Source organism: Gopherus evgoodei, chromosome 9 (assembly GCF_007399415.2).
Source record: "Gopherus evgoodei ecotype Sinaloan lineage chromosome 9, rGopEvg1_v1.p, whole genome shotgun sequence".
NCBI classification, from domain to species: domain Eukaryota; kingdom Metazoa; phylum Chordata; order Testudines; family Testudinidae; genus Gopherus; species Gopherus evgoodei.
In genome coordinates, this window is record NC_044330.1 from 82451185 (window position 1) to 82464241 (window position 13057).

At 42.5% G+C, this 13057-nt stretch overlaps 1 protein-coding gene across 2 annotated transcripts in view; it reads left to right on the plus strand.

Moving 5' to 3' along the window:
• The first annotated feature begins 224 nt into the window (after positions 1-224).
• Positions 225-13057, plus strand: part of LOC115657179 (fibronectin type-III domain-containing protein 3A-like) — an 88858-nt gene continuing 76025 nt past the window's right edge. For both annotated transcript variants that reach the window (XM_030574592.1, XM_030574593.1), the window contains exon 1: positions 225-332. The gene's annotated coding sequence lies outside the window, so the exon portion shown is untranslated. The remainder of the gene's footprint in view (positions 333-13057) is intronic.

A 13057-nucleotide genomic window follows, 5' to 3' on the forward strand; every position in this document is an offset into this window, starting at 1 on the left:
ATCTACCTTCCCATTGTAATCTCAGGTTTTTAAATTATAATCCTATTTGAACTAATGGGTACCAGAAATTGTTCTCATTTGGAATTTTCCCCTCCCGAGTCCTTTTTGCCGGATTGAACGGTTCAAACTGGGACGCTAGTGTCATTACATTGGTTGTCCCGCCCGGCCGCCCCTCTTTCTGGTTATCACGCTTGTAGGCGCCTGTACTAGCTGCGCATGCGCAGTGCCCACATTCCATCATGGCGGAGCCGTCTGGCGGCGTCTGGGGCGCTTGGCAGCGCTGAGGTTGGGCAGTGGTTCCGCTCGCGTCGCGCCCCGTTCCCTTGGGCTCGGTGAGTGGTGTTACCCCAGCCGGAGGGGCTCCCTGCCGGGCACTGCGGAAACCCAGGCTGCTGGGGCAGAGCGGGCGCTCCCCAGCCGGGGCGGTGCGTGCGGTGCCAGGAGCCGGGGGGCGCCATGGGGCCTGCTAGGGAGGGGCGCCTACGGGGAGGCTCGTAGGGTGCAGGGGGCGCAACGCGGGAGGTGGGGAAATGAGGGCAGGGAGCGCAGCGTGGGGGAATGGGGGCAGATGGGGAGAAGGGGGTGAGGGGACAGAGCGCACCGTGGGGGAATGGGGGCAGATGGGGAGAAGGGGGTGAGGGGACAGAGCGCAGCGTGGGAGAATGGGGGCAGATGGGGAGAAGGGGGTGAGGGGACAGAGCGCACCGTGGGGGAATGGGGGCAGATGGGGAGAAGGGGGTGAGGGGACAGAGCGCAGCGTGGGAGAATGGGGGCAGATGGGGAGAAGGGGGTGAGGGGACAGAGCGCAGCGTGGGAGAATGGGGGCAGATGGGGAGAAGGGGGTGAGGGGACAGAGCGCACCGTGGGGGAATGGGGGCAGATGGGGAGAAGGGGGTGAGGGGACAGAGCGCAGCGTGGGGGAATGGGGGCAGATGGGGAGAAGGGGGTGGGGGGACAGGGAACGCACCGTGGGGGAAGAGGGGGACAGGGAGCGCACCGTGGGGGAATGGGGGCAGATGGGGAGAAGGGGGTGAGGGGACAGAGCGCAGCGTGGGGGAATGGGGGCAGATGGGGGCGGGAATAGGGGCAAGGAGCGCACCGTGCGAGAATGGGGGCAGATGGGGGAGAAGCGGGTGGGGGGACAGGGAGCGCACCGTGGGGGAATGGGGGCAGGAGGATGTAGAGGGCACTGGGATGGGAGGGTAGGGCGTGTATCACGGGCGATGGGGTGCAGGAGGGTAGGGAGCGCACGGGGGGAGCGGTTACATTTCTGTCCCGTTGCGGATATCAGATTCCTTCCCCCTTTTCCGTGGGGCAGGCAGAGGGGGTGCTGGACTAAGACCATAGTGAGGTTCCCGCTTTTGAGAAGGAAGTTTGCTCCCATGAGCCCACCCCCATCTCCTCCCCAATGTGTGCCATACGGAGCCAGCGGGAACGTAGCCAGCCTTCCTGTTGCCTCCCCTTCGGGCTATCTCCAGCGAGTCCCCAATATTTTCCCCCTGCTACTTTCCGTTTATTTATTTGGGGGTGGGGGTTCAGGGTCTGGAGTCCCTCTCTTCTCTCCTCTCTCGCCCCCCCCCCCCTCCCCAGCAGCCGGCGCTGCTGCCTGCAAATGCCACGTAGCCTTCTACTTGATCCTCTTGACTGGCGTGATCAGCAAATAGAGACTGAACACCTCCCTCAGCCTCCCTCCTCTGGGTAGGTCGGTCCTGCCATCTGATCTGTGGCTAGTAGGGACTGTGTTTTACCCCTGCCCAGTACCCCTCCTGCTAGGGACAGCCGTGAAGGTGGGTATCCTACTGTAACTGCTTTCCAGTGTGATCCTATTATTGGTTTCTAACAAAAGGCTGTTGCTGTTACTTTAGTGTATAGTGCTGGTTTTCGGGATGAGGGAACCTCTAGGAACCCTTGTCTCACAGTATGCAGTATGGCAACTTTTCTTCTAAACCTTTTGCAGCAGGCATTTTATGAATTGAGTATAGCTATAATCTTTTCAACTAACCCCTGGGTGGTACCTAGCTGACAGGTGTATTTAGCTCAGACTCAGAATTTATTTCCTGTTTATAACTATTCTTTGTCTGCTAGCTGACTTCTTATTCCTGGATGGTTTTAATACTGAAGATAGGTTCATCTTTTGTTTTTAAGCTTGCTGTTGAGACTCCTATCTCTGAACGTATGTTGTATTTTTAAAACGAACTAGAATTTTCCAATTTTCAGCCAGTTTTTGTGTTTTAAAATCATTTTCTTTCTGTGGCACTTAGATTTTGCTTATATCAGAAGTCATTGCAAGCTTTGCCCAAAGCCTAAGTATTAACGTTGACGCAGAAAACAACTAAATTTACAGTAGAACTACGAGGTCGTATATATCTTTGGTATTTACAGAAATCTGCAATATCAGTGTTTCACAATCTTTTAATGTATTTGTCCATGCAAACACTCTGTGAGGTAGCATAGTGCTGTTATCCCTATTTTACAGATGTAGGAGGCATGAGGCACACAGATATTGGTCCAAGATCATGTGTTAAGTCTGTGGTGGAACATGGAATTGAATCCAGGTTTCCTGAGTTCCAGAGTAGTCCCCTAATAGTTGGACCATCCTTTCTGCATTTTAAACCAATAAAATATCTTTGGATTTATGTGCTAAAATAAAAAAATAGTGGTAGTTTATATACTGTCCAGTGTCTTTATCAGGAATTTTTTTTTTTCTTATCCTTGCCTTCCAGACTCCTCAAGTAAAAGGCAGAAAGGACATGTGTGAAAAGGGATAAATATGAATAACAGGAAAAATGGTTGCATTTCTTGAGACCTAAAATTATATTAATTTTTGTGCCTGTTGGAAAAATAGCTAGCTGGTATGCTCTCTTCCCTTCCAAGACTTTGCCTCACTGTGTTCCGAGTCTTGCGGTCTGTGGGATCCTTGCATTTCATTGTGATCTCTTGTCATTAGATTGGGTCACATTAGTCTGATATTTCATAAAGCAGAGTTGAAAGGTCTCCTGCCAGTTCTGTCCTTCCAGTAGGGTAGGGGAAAAGTGTAGTGAACATTTTCCATTGTATTTTAACCTGCAATTTTTAATTACAAGATTCTATTAAAAGATCCCTTGTATTGACCATCTTAAAGTTTCTTGGAACAAGCTATTACAAGTAGATCACTCACTTGTAGGTTCAGTATTGTTGCAACAAGATTTTCTTTTTCAAAAACTTGGCCTGGGCTGCAGTTAGGCAGTACCTTGGCAATGAATTTGAATAATTATAACTTCTAGTATATCTGTAGATATGCATATTTCAAGTAGTTTTCATCTTTAAAGTAATATTAGAATTTCTTGTCATGCTCAGCAATTAATTGTACTAAAGCATTTACCCTATCAATATTTTCAAATAATTGACTGTTGGAATTATTTGGAACAGTAACTCATAATGTACACACTTTTTTTTAGCGAGAATAAAGATAACTCTGTCTATACAAATGTGTTTCCTGCCACAGTCCTTGATCACACACTATGTCCTCCTTTGAGGTGAAGTTGAAACCAGCTTTGCAACAAAGTCAAGCAGAATATTTTGGTAGGACATTTTAAAATGTTTTGAGGTTTTGTTGTTGCTTTTGGAGGGGTTAACATTTTGTATTCTGTTGACTGTGTGGAGGTCTGTCAATACTAATACCAATCTTTTATTTATTTTATTTTTTGGAAAAGTTTTGATGAGACCTTTAAAACCAAAATCCTGTCTGCACTGTGTAGACCGTAAAAATTCAAGTGCCCTTTTCATAAGAGAGTTTGTCCCACTGGCCTTGGCAATGCTCTTTTTCCCCCCCCCCCCCCACTTGCAACTCCCACCAATTTGTAGAGTCACTGCATTTCAGTTGTACTGTGTGTTTCTGTAGTATATGATTGTCTGTATATGCATTGTTTGAAAAATATTTTGGATTCTTCTGGATGAAGTATATTGTATCTAAACAAAAATATGCATTTGTTTTAAGTTCAGAACAGGAACCCTAGCTCTAATACAACCATTATTTAGTGATCCTATGATTCATGAATTTTGAAAACTTAAAGTCAACTACAAAAAATACACTGGGTATGAAAAGTTCTGGGAATACTTTTCTGTGACATAAATACTTAATTCCCTGTAATTAAGGGAGACTTAAAAATATGCCTCTGAAAGCAGGTGTGTCCTCATATTAATAAGGTTGTGATGTCTTAGAGACTAAAGAAGGAAATAATCTTTATTTTAATTTCAAGTCAACCTATCGCTAAATTTCAAATTATTTTGAATACCAATGCCAGGTCTCTGAATCAAACTATTGCTACTAGAAAATATAATGTAATTGTTGCAAAATACCAGCAAAACAACATCAGATTTTTCCTTTTACCTGCTTTCTAGTGTGTAATATAAGGCAAATCCTGATTAAGTTTGCCCAGGTCAAGATGGTTAGTTTTCAGCTGTTATCTTTACTGCAAGCCAGACCTTAACTGAAAAGTTTTGGATTCCTGAGTGAGGAGCACACACTGAACTCTTTATTACATTCTTGAAGAGCTTATTGTAAAAGCAGCGATAATTTATTCTTTCCGTGGTGCTAACACAATCCTTTCTGTGTATCGACCAGCATAGACAGACCATTGGCTCAGAGCCCTTAGTCTATTTCCAGTCTTAATGTAAATCTACTATTGTTCTGTCTCTCTTGATTAATATGGAACTGCTTCAGTTTTCTGAGGATTTATTTTTTCAATATTTAGACCTGGATCTTAATCAGTATATCTGACTAAAATTGATTTTCTTTAGACGATCATATTAGTAATCTAGCATTTGCAAAGACCTTGAAGTTCTTTGGTTCTCATCATATACATAAGGACAAGGAAGTTTTAATCTTTTAACTTTGTGCCAGATCCATCACTTTATTTTATTCCGAGTAAGAAGCAGTTTGTTTTGTAAACTAACCTGAGTTAGATGATAGTTTTAAATTTAAAATGACTTGTAGATACCTCTGAAAGGGCACTGTCAACTTTGGAATAGTACTTAATTTTTGTTTGTAATATTTTGAAGGAAAAAAAATTTTTTTCGTTAGCAACTGTATCCATCAACATTCGTTGAATACTCTTCCCCTATCTTGAATGTAACGTCTGCTTTTAACAGCTTCAATGAATTCAGTTCCTTCTACTGGAAAGCTTTTAGTAGAGCATTTTTGTAGTTAGATTTTAGTTTGTAGCTATTGAGTTTGCACAAAACACATTTTCTAGGCCACACCAATAGAGAAATGGTTGATTTTTTTTCTTTACATTCCCTATCAGCTAAAATATTTTCAGGGTAATTCAAAATTGAAGAAATTTGCCTAACTTTATAAATTGATTTTTAATCTTTTCCAGTTTTTTAATAATCGGACAGCATCTTTAATGACTGGGGCCTTAATTTCCAAAGAATACATTGTGTACTAGAACATCTTCATAACATGCAAGTTATTTTTTAATACTTACATAATACTGAAACTCTATTAGTTTCATAATTGAGTGCTTAAGATGGACACTGCTATTACGTGTATGGTGTGTGTGTGTGTGTGTGTGTGTGTGTGTATATGTGTATATATATATATATATATATATAAAAAAATACAGAAGGTTGTAGTGTGTCATTCTGTACACCCTAAATATAACTTTTACTCCCAAGGGAATTCTGTGCCAAAAAATTAAATTATTTGCACAATATTTTAAAATTCTGCATATTTTAGTTGTCAAAATAACACAATATAATCATGTCATTTTCAGGTATTTTGGTAATTTATTTCTAAATACCCATCAGCAAGTATGTCTGTAACAGAAAAGACTCAGGAAATGTGGTTTGACGTATAGATTCCTTACTAGGCGTATTAGTACATCTGTGTGGCTTTGGGAAAGAGCTTTGGGACCTTCCCACTGTGAGGGCCCTACAGCCTGAGCTTCAGCCTGTCACTGTTCAGTCTGGATGGGATGGGGTGGGGCGGGGTTGAGTGCAAGGGTAAAGCTCCAGATGTAGGGGAGTGAGAGTTGATGGCGGGGGGGGGGGGGGGAAAGGTCTGGATGTATGGAGATTGGGCAGATGGGGGAGGGGGAACAGCTCCTCACATAGTGATTCCCTCCTCCCGTGGCTGGGGAGTGAGGGCGGCAGGAAGCGGGATGTGTGTGTATGCAGCGCTTTCTGAATCCAAGGGAGGTTCCTGGCTGTGGGTATGACCCAGTCCGAGGGCAGCCCATGAAGGGGAAGAGGAAGTCCAGTGCCCCCTTCAGCCCAGCTAGGACTGGCAGCTTGAGCCCGGTGTAGGGTAGGAGCCACCGAGTGGGACATCTCCAAACCTGCCATTCCAAGCGCAACTTGATAGCGAGTGAGAGGGACAAAGTCTTGCACACTTGTCCAGCCCTGCCCCGCAAGCAGGCGATTTATGTCTCCCTTGGCTGCTCTTGACGTATATGCTCAGAACCACCACTCAGAAGGGTGTGTAAATCTGCAGGGAAAGAGTAAAATCTGAGGGAACATTCTCTCTTCGCTTGTGCAGTGACACAGAATTCCCCCAAGAGTAAATTTAAGACTGCCTAGTTACTGGGAGTCATATGCATTTGGCTGGTCTTAGATTTATTTACTGGTCTTATTGGAGTTGAACACTGGGTGCTCTGTGATGTCTTTCACCTGTCCTATCAAATGTGTGCAATGTTTCATGTCCTTTTTTGATGTCAGGAAGTCTTCGAGGAAAAAGGGCTACTTTCATCTTAATTTTACCTAAGGAAAAATTGAAGTACATTATAGTTGTGAAGTTGCCCAGTTGAGTTTGCACAGTTAAAGTCAACAGGCACAAGATCAAGTCAATGGTGAATTAATGATAATCAGAAGTAGAACCCTCTGCCCTGTTCCGTGAATCTTAGTCTTCCTGATCATATGGAACTGACAGTTTTCTTTTTAAAGTTCTTTAGTAACGTTTTAAAGTGAAAGAATGTAAATGAGTGTCAACATTTTTAAATTTGGGACTTTTGAATATTTCTTATTTGAAAGAAACTTGGATAAGTTGTGAGCCAGTGAGTATATGGAAAAATACATAACTAAACACTGATAGATGGAGAAGATGAAAGAAAAAGGCATTACATGTTTCTGTGTAAACATTGATTCAATAGTTAATAAGTGAAAAAATCTATTAAAACAGTTTCTAAAATCAGCATTGTGACTGACACAATCAACGATTTAATTAGGAGCAGTGTGGACTTATCTTGTTTATGTTGGCATTAAGTGTACACACTTTCTTTGCTACGTGGTGGTATCTTATGGAAACTTGCATAAGTGGCATTTGGATATAAAAAAACAAGTTACAATATAAAGTAGAAACTATTTACCTTTCTAAAGCAGAAACTGTGCTGACACACAGCAAGGAAATATTTAGTCCTAATCAGTAGTAATATATTGATGAAATAACTAACTAGATGACATTTCAGATTTTAAAAAATATATATATTTCTAAATAGCTTTGAGATTGACGGTTCCAATCAGATTTAAAAATAAAGATGAATCTGAGTAAGCTGAATTCTGTTTTATGTCCACTTTGTTTCTACCTACAGCAGGGTTTCTTTATTAAAACAGTCCAAACTATGAAAGCTAAAGATTCTCATGGATTCCTTTTTCTTATTTATAACTCCATAAGATCCCTGTAGAAATCATAATTGTTTCAGGAAAAATCTACAGTATTTAGAGATTTTTATGTCTCTTTTAATTTTAGTTTGAGGTGAGGATAAGCTGCATGGGCCAGTTTGGGAACCAGTGAGCTAGAGAAATTTGTTGTGTTGTTTTTTTTTTTAATGGGTGGAAAATAAGTGACTGCAGCATAAAAAGTTTTTGTGAAATGCAAAAGAGCTTTCTGATATATAGATATACAGTGCGTAACTTCTTAACTCTTCCTGGAAAGTTGAAAGAAGTATGTCTTGAATCTGTCATCTAATGCTTGCTATGGGGTCTGAATCTAATTAACTGTTGTTCTCATTGTTATAAGCACAAAAATGGATAATGATGGGAGGGAGACACTTGTAGAAGTGCTATACAAATTAACATCCACCAAAAAGCCATAGACTTGTATGTCCTTATGTATCACCAATTGTAAACACTGTCCCCTTGGTGTGTTTTCAAGCACTTCTATTTGGTATATAGTGTTGGCTGCAAACAGCTTACAGTCATGCATTTTATTCTCTTGGCAAGTACAGTTGTATGATTTCCCTCCTCTCCCCAGTTCTAGACACGCACTTTTTTCTTTCATACAGTGAACTCGCATCTTTCAATAACGTATCACAGTTACTACATGCTGTTTGTTAAAGCCACATTTCATACTTTGTGACATGCCATTTTGATCTTTGTAAAGGGCTGCTACTCTTCTCATTTGAATCTTCCCAATCAGTATAATTTGTTTCATTACCTTCCAAAGCAGTAGATGGAACTGGAGAAAGAACACAAGCTGGCTCATGGAGGAAGAGAGTGGTAGGTTGCAGGAAACTGAAAGACTAAATAAAAAGCAAACACCTGGGAAGAGGTACTTGAGTTATGGAGAATAGTTAACTTCTCCCATAAAATGAACAGTTGGTTGTGTAGGGAGAGGGCTGTCTTGAAACACCCACAAAAGAGATGTTTGTATGCTAAGAACTCTATGGTAGCCATGCCTTGGTATACTGTCCTTGAACTAGGTAGTTTTTACTTTGTCAGGTGAAAGATATTTGTTAAGCCAGATGTTAAGATGACTGTTACTTTATTTATAACATAATGATTATACATATCTACTGCTATTTAGTGCCCTACAGTAAATATCTTCAGTACTGATAGCACTATAAAAAGGGTTGGTTCATTTGGCTCTGCCTTGTTGAGATTTAAGCAAAGTCAGCTACTTGGTTAATCTGTACTGTAAATGTGTTGCTCTAATTAGGATTACCAAAGGACTGTGATACTATAGTTATTTGAAAGAACAGGAATCAGGTAGCATTTAATATTTACAAAGACTTAAGGATATAAAGGTATTAAATGTGTTAACCACCCAGAGATTCTAAATATTAAGTAGAGTGGATAAAAAAAGTACAAAAGTGTGTGTCCAAATCTATTTATATGTTACTAATTCTTTCCTTCCTTCCCATTGATAGTCTTAAAATGGTTGTACACAGACATTATCTAAAAGGTTTCTCCAGCCATGGAAATTTGTTAAAACATGGAACATCTATGAAAATTAACTTTCTAGTATGGGTACAACAACAAAGGGTAATACTTTTGCCATTTCAGGCGCAGGTATCTTAAAATACAAGATTTAAGATTTTATATAACTAACCTATTAGACGTTAGGTTCGAACTACAGCAACCCCAATTTTTCTGTACAACACTCTCGCTTCCTAGCCCTCAGTCTTTACCAAAGTGGAAAGAGAAACAGACAAAAATCAGTCCTTGTTAAGGATAAGATTTTATCATGAAGGTCACAGAAGTCATGGATTCCATGACTTTCAGAGACCTCAGTGACATCTTCAGCTGGGACCAGAGCTGTCAGCTAGCAGGCCCCCAGAGCTCCGAGCTGCTGGCTCCGGGGCTCTCAGCCAGTGTGGGTGGCAGGGGCCTTGGAGCTGTCATCCACTGTGTCAACTTTCCTTACCCCACCCCCAGCAGGAGTCTAGCTCTCATTCCCCCCCCCCCCCCATCTCACCACCCCATGAGGCTCAGACTTCATTTGTCCCCTTTTCCCTTCTCCTCCTCCCCTCCCCCTCCCTGTCATTTTTTAGTAAAAATCCACAAGTAGGTTGTAGGCTTCTGTGATTTTTGGTTTAGTTCCCACGACCTATCTGTGACTTATACTAAAAATAACTTTGACAATCTTAATCTTAGTCATTGTCAAGAACATTTTCCCTTTCTGGTGATTTTAGGAAAAGTGGGAAAAGAGTGGAGGTTTCAAGTGGGACATATTCAATCAAAATTGGGAAAGCTTTCACGTTTTATAAATCTGTCCTATGTGCTGTTAGATTTAGGGCTTGCCTTCACACAAAGTTGTACTGATTTAACTAAAGGTATGATTACATGACATGAGAGCATCCACAAACAAAGCTGAACCAGTTTAACTAAGTCATTTTAACATCACACCTTTGAGTTATTGTGCGTGTAGAGAGCAAGCCTTAGACTGACTTGCTGAGCAATCAGACTGGGACATGATAGTTTAAATATCCTTTGGAGGCTTAGTAAAAAGGTGGGTTTTTTCCCCTTGTTTTGGTGTAGCAAGGCAGTAAACACTTAGGGTATGTCTACACTATGAAATTAGGTTGAATTTGTAGAGTCAGTTTTTCAGAAATCGTTTTTATACAGTCTATTTTTTGTGGGGACACACAATGCTCTTAAGTGCATTAAGTCGGAGGACTGCGTCGACTTCCAGAGCGTTGCACTGTGGGTAGCTATCCCACAGTTCCTGCAGTCTCCTCCACCCACTGGAATTTTGAGTTGAGATCCCAATGCCTGATCGGGCAAAAACAGTGTTGCAGGTAATTCTGGGTACATGTCGTCAGCCGCCCCCCCCCCAATGAAAACAATGGCAGACAATTGTTTCACACCTTTTGAGCAGCCGCCATACCACAGCAAGCATGGAGCCCACTCAGCTGTCTGTCACCATAAGTCTCCTGGGTGCTGGCAGACGTGGGACTGCATTGTTAGACAGCAGCATCTCATTGCCTTTTGGCAGCAGACAGTGTGTTACGACTGGTAGCCATCGTCTTCATACTGCTGTGTGCTCTTTTAACCGACCTCGGTGAGGTCACTCGGGCGCCTGGGCAGACATGGGAGTGACTCAGCCAGGTCATTCCCATCTTCTGCCACACCCAGGAGATAACGATGACTAGTAGTCCTACTGCACCGTCTTCTGGTGAGCAGCCAGGAGATGATGGTGGCTAGCAGTCAAACTGCATCCTCTGCTGCCACCCTAAAGATGTAAAAGATAGATGGAGTGGATCAAAACAAGAAAGACACAATTTGGTTTGTATTCATTTGCTTCCTCTGTCCCTCCCTCTGCGAAATCAACAGCTTGCTAAACCCAGGGTTTTGAGTTCAATCCTTGAGGGGGCCATTCTGTGTGACAGTTGTTTGTGTTTCTCCTTGATGCAAAGCCACCCCCTTTGTGGACTTTAATTCCCTGTAAGCCGTGTCGTCAGTCGCCCCTCCCTCCGTCAGAGCAGACAATTATGTGCTTTTTTTAGCCCAGATGCCATAGCACTGGGATCATGGAGCCCATTCCGATCACCGCAGCAATTATGAGCACTGTAAACACCATGCGCATTATCCTGGAGTATATGCAGAACCAGAACCTGCCAAAGCAAAACCAGGTGAGGAGGCAACGGCAGCGTGGTGATGAGAGTGATGAGGACATAGACATAGACTTCTCACAAAGTACAGGCCCTGGCAGTGTGCCCATCATGGTGTTAATGGGGCAGGTTCATGCCATGGAACACCGATTCTGGGCCCGGGAAACAAGCACAGACTGGTGGGACCACATAGTGTTGCAGGTCTGGGACGATTCCCAGTGAAACTTTCGCATGCATAAGAGCACTTTCATGGAACTTTGTGACTTGCTTTCCCCTGCCCTGAAGCACTAGAATACCAAGATGAGAGCAGCCCTCACAGTTGAGAAGTGAATGGCTATAGCCCTGTGGAAGCTTGCAACGCCAGACAGCTACTTGTCAGTTGGGCATCAGTTTGGAGTGGGCAAATCTACTGTGGGGGCTGCTATGATCCAAATAGACAACACAATCACTGAGCTGCTGATATCAAGGGTAGTGACTCTGGGAAATGTGTAGGTCATAGTGGATGGCTTTGCTGCAGTGGGAAGTAGCATGTTAGGGGCTCTGATCCAGAGCGGCCGTTTGCCTCTCTGGTTTTTTGGTAGGCTTGCCTTAGCGCCTTAATTTTCACACCCTACTGCTGTGTTATGGCCTCCGTGCTTCATGCCCTTTGAGACTTTTTCTAATGTTTTGGCTTTTCACTTACTGGAATGGAGTTCAGCTAGCACAGATTTGTCTCCCCATATGGCAAGCAGATCCCGTACCTCTGGTTTGGACCATGCTGGAGCTCTTTTGTGATCCTGGGACTCCATCATGATCACCTCTGCTGATGAGATCTGTAGTCACGTGCACCTTGTCACACTGGCCAAACAGGAAATGAAATTCAAAAGTTCGTGGGCCTTTTTCCTGTCTACCTGGCCAGTGCATCCAAGTTGAGAGCGCTGTCCAGAGTAGTCACAATGGAGCACTCTGGGATAACTCCCGGAGGCCAATACTATCAGATTGCATCCACACTACCCCAAATTTGACCCAGTAAGGCCGATTTCAGCGCTAATCCCCTCATCGGAGGTGGAGTAAAGAAATTGATTTAAAGAGCCCTTTAAGTCAGAAAAAAGGGCTTCGTCTTGTGGACTGGTCCAGGCTTAAATCGAGATAATGCTGCTAAATTCAACCTAAAATCATAGTGTAGACTGGGCCTAAGATTTCTCTTAATTTGTAGCAAGGCCTGTAATTTTTTTTTTTAATTTTGAAGCACAAAACTAAAGCAAATCATACTTTGTAAATGAGTTCTTAAATTGGAAAAGTTTGCATCTGAATCATAAATTGACAGTGTAGACCAAGCTCATTTCTGATTCCCATAAGGAGACTAACTCAGAGCTAGCAAGAAAACAACTTTTTTGCTTTTTTAGTGCAGATGTAGGCCTGAAAACAAACTCCTGCTTGTCTTAAAGCTGTGAAGTCCTGTATTTACTACTGTTGGGTTGGAAAAGAAATGACTGGTCCCACCAGTTTCTTAATAGAGAACCTTTCCTGGAATATGATATTTAATAATCTGTATGTTTTATTGTTCCCTATTAGACTGCTGCTTCTCTTTGTTCACTTTTTATTTCAAAGCTTATTGAGTTTACATATTTCAGTTTCATCTGAAAGCATTTTCAAACATTTCTTGTCCTATAACTTTTTAATCCTCAATACTGTACCCAAATTAATATCCTCCATAAGGTAAAGTAGACTTAAATCAGCCACTTAGTGGGCTTGAATTTGGTACCTTG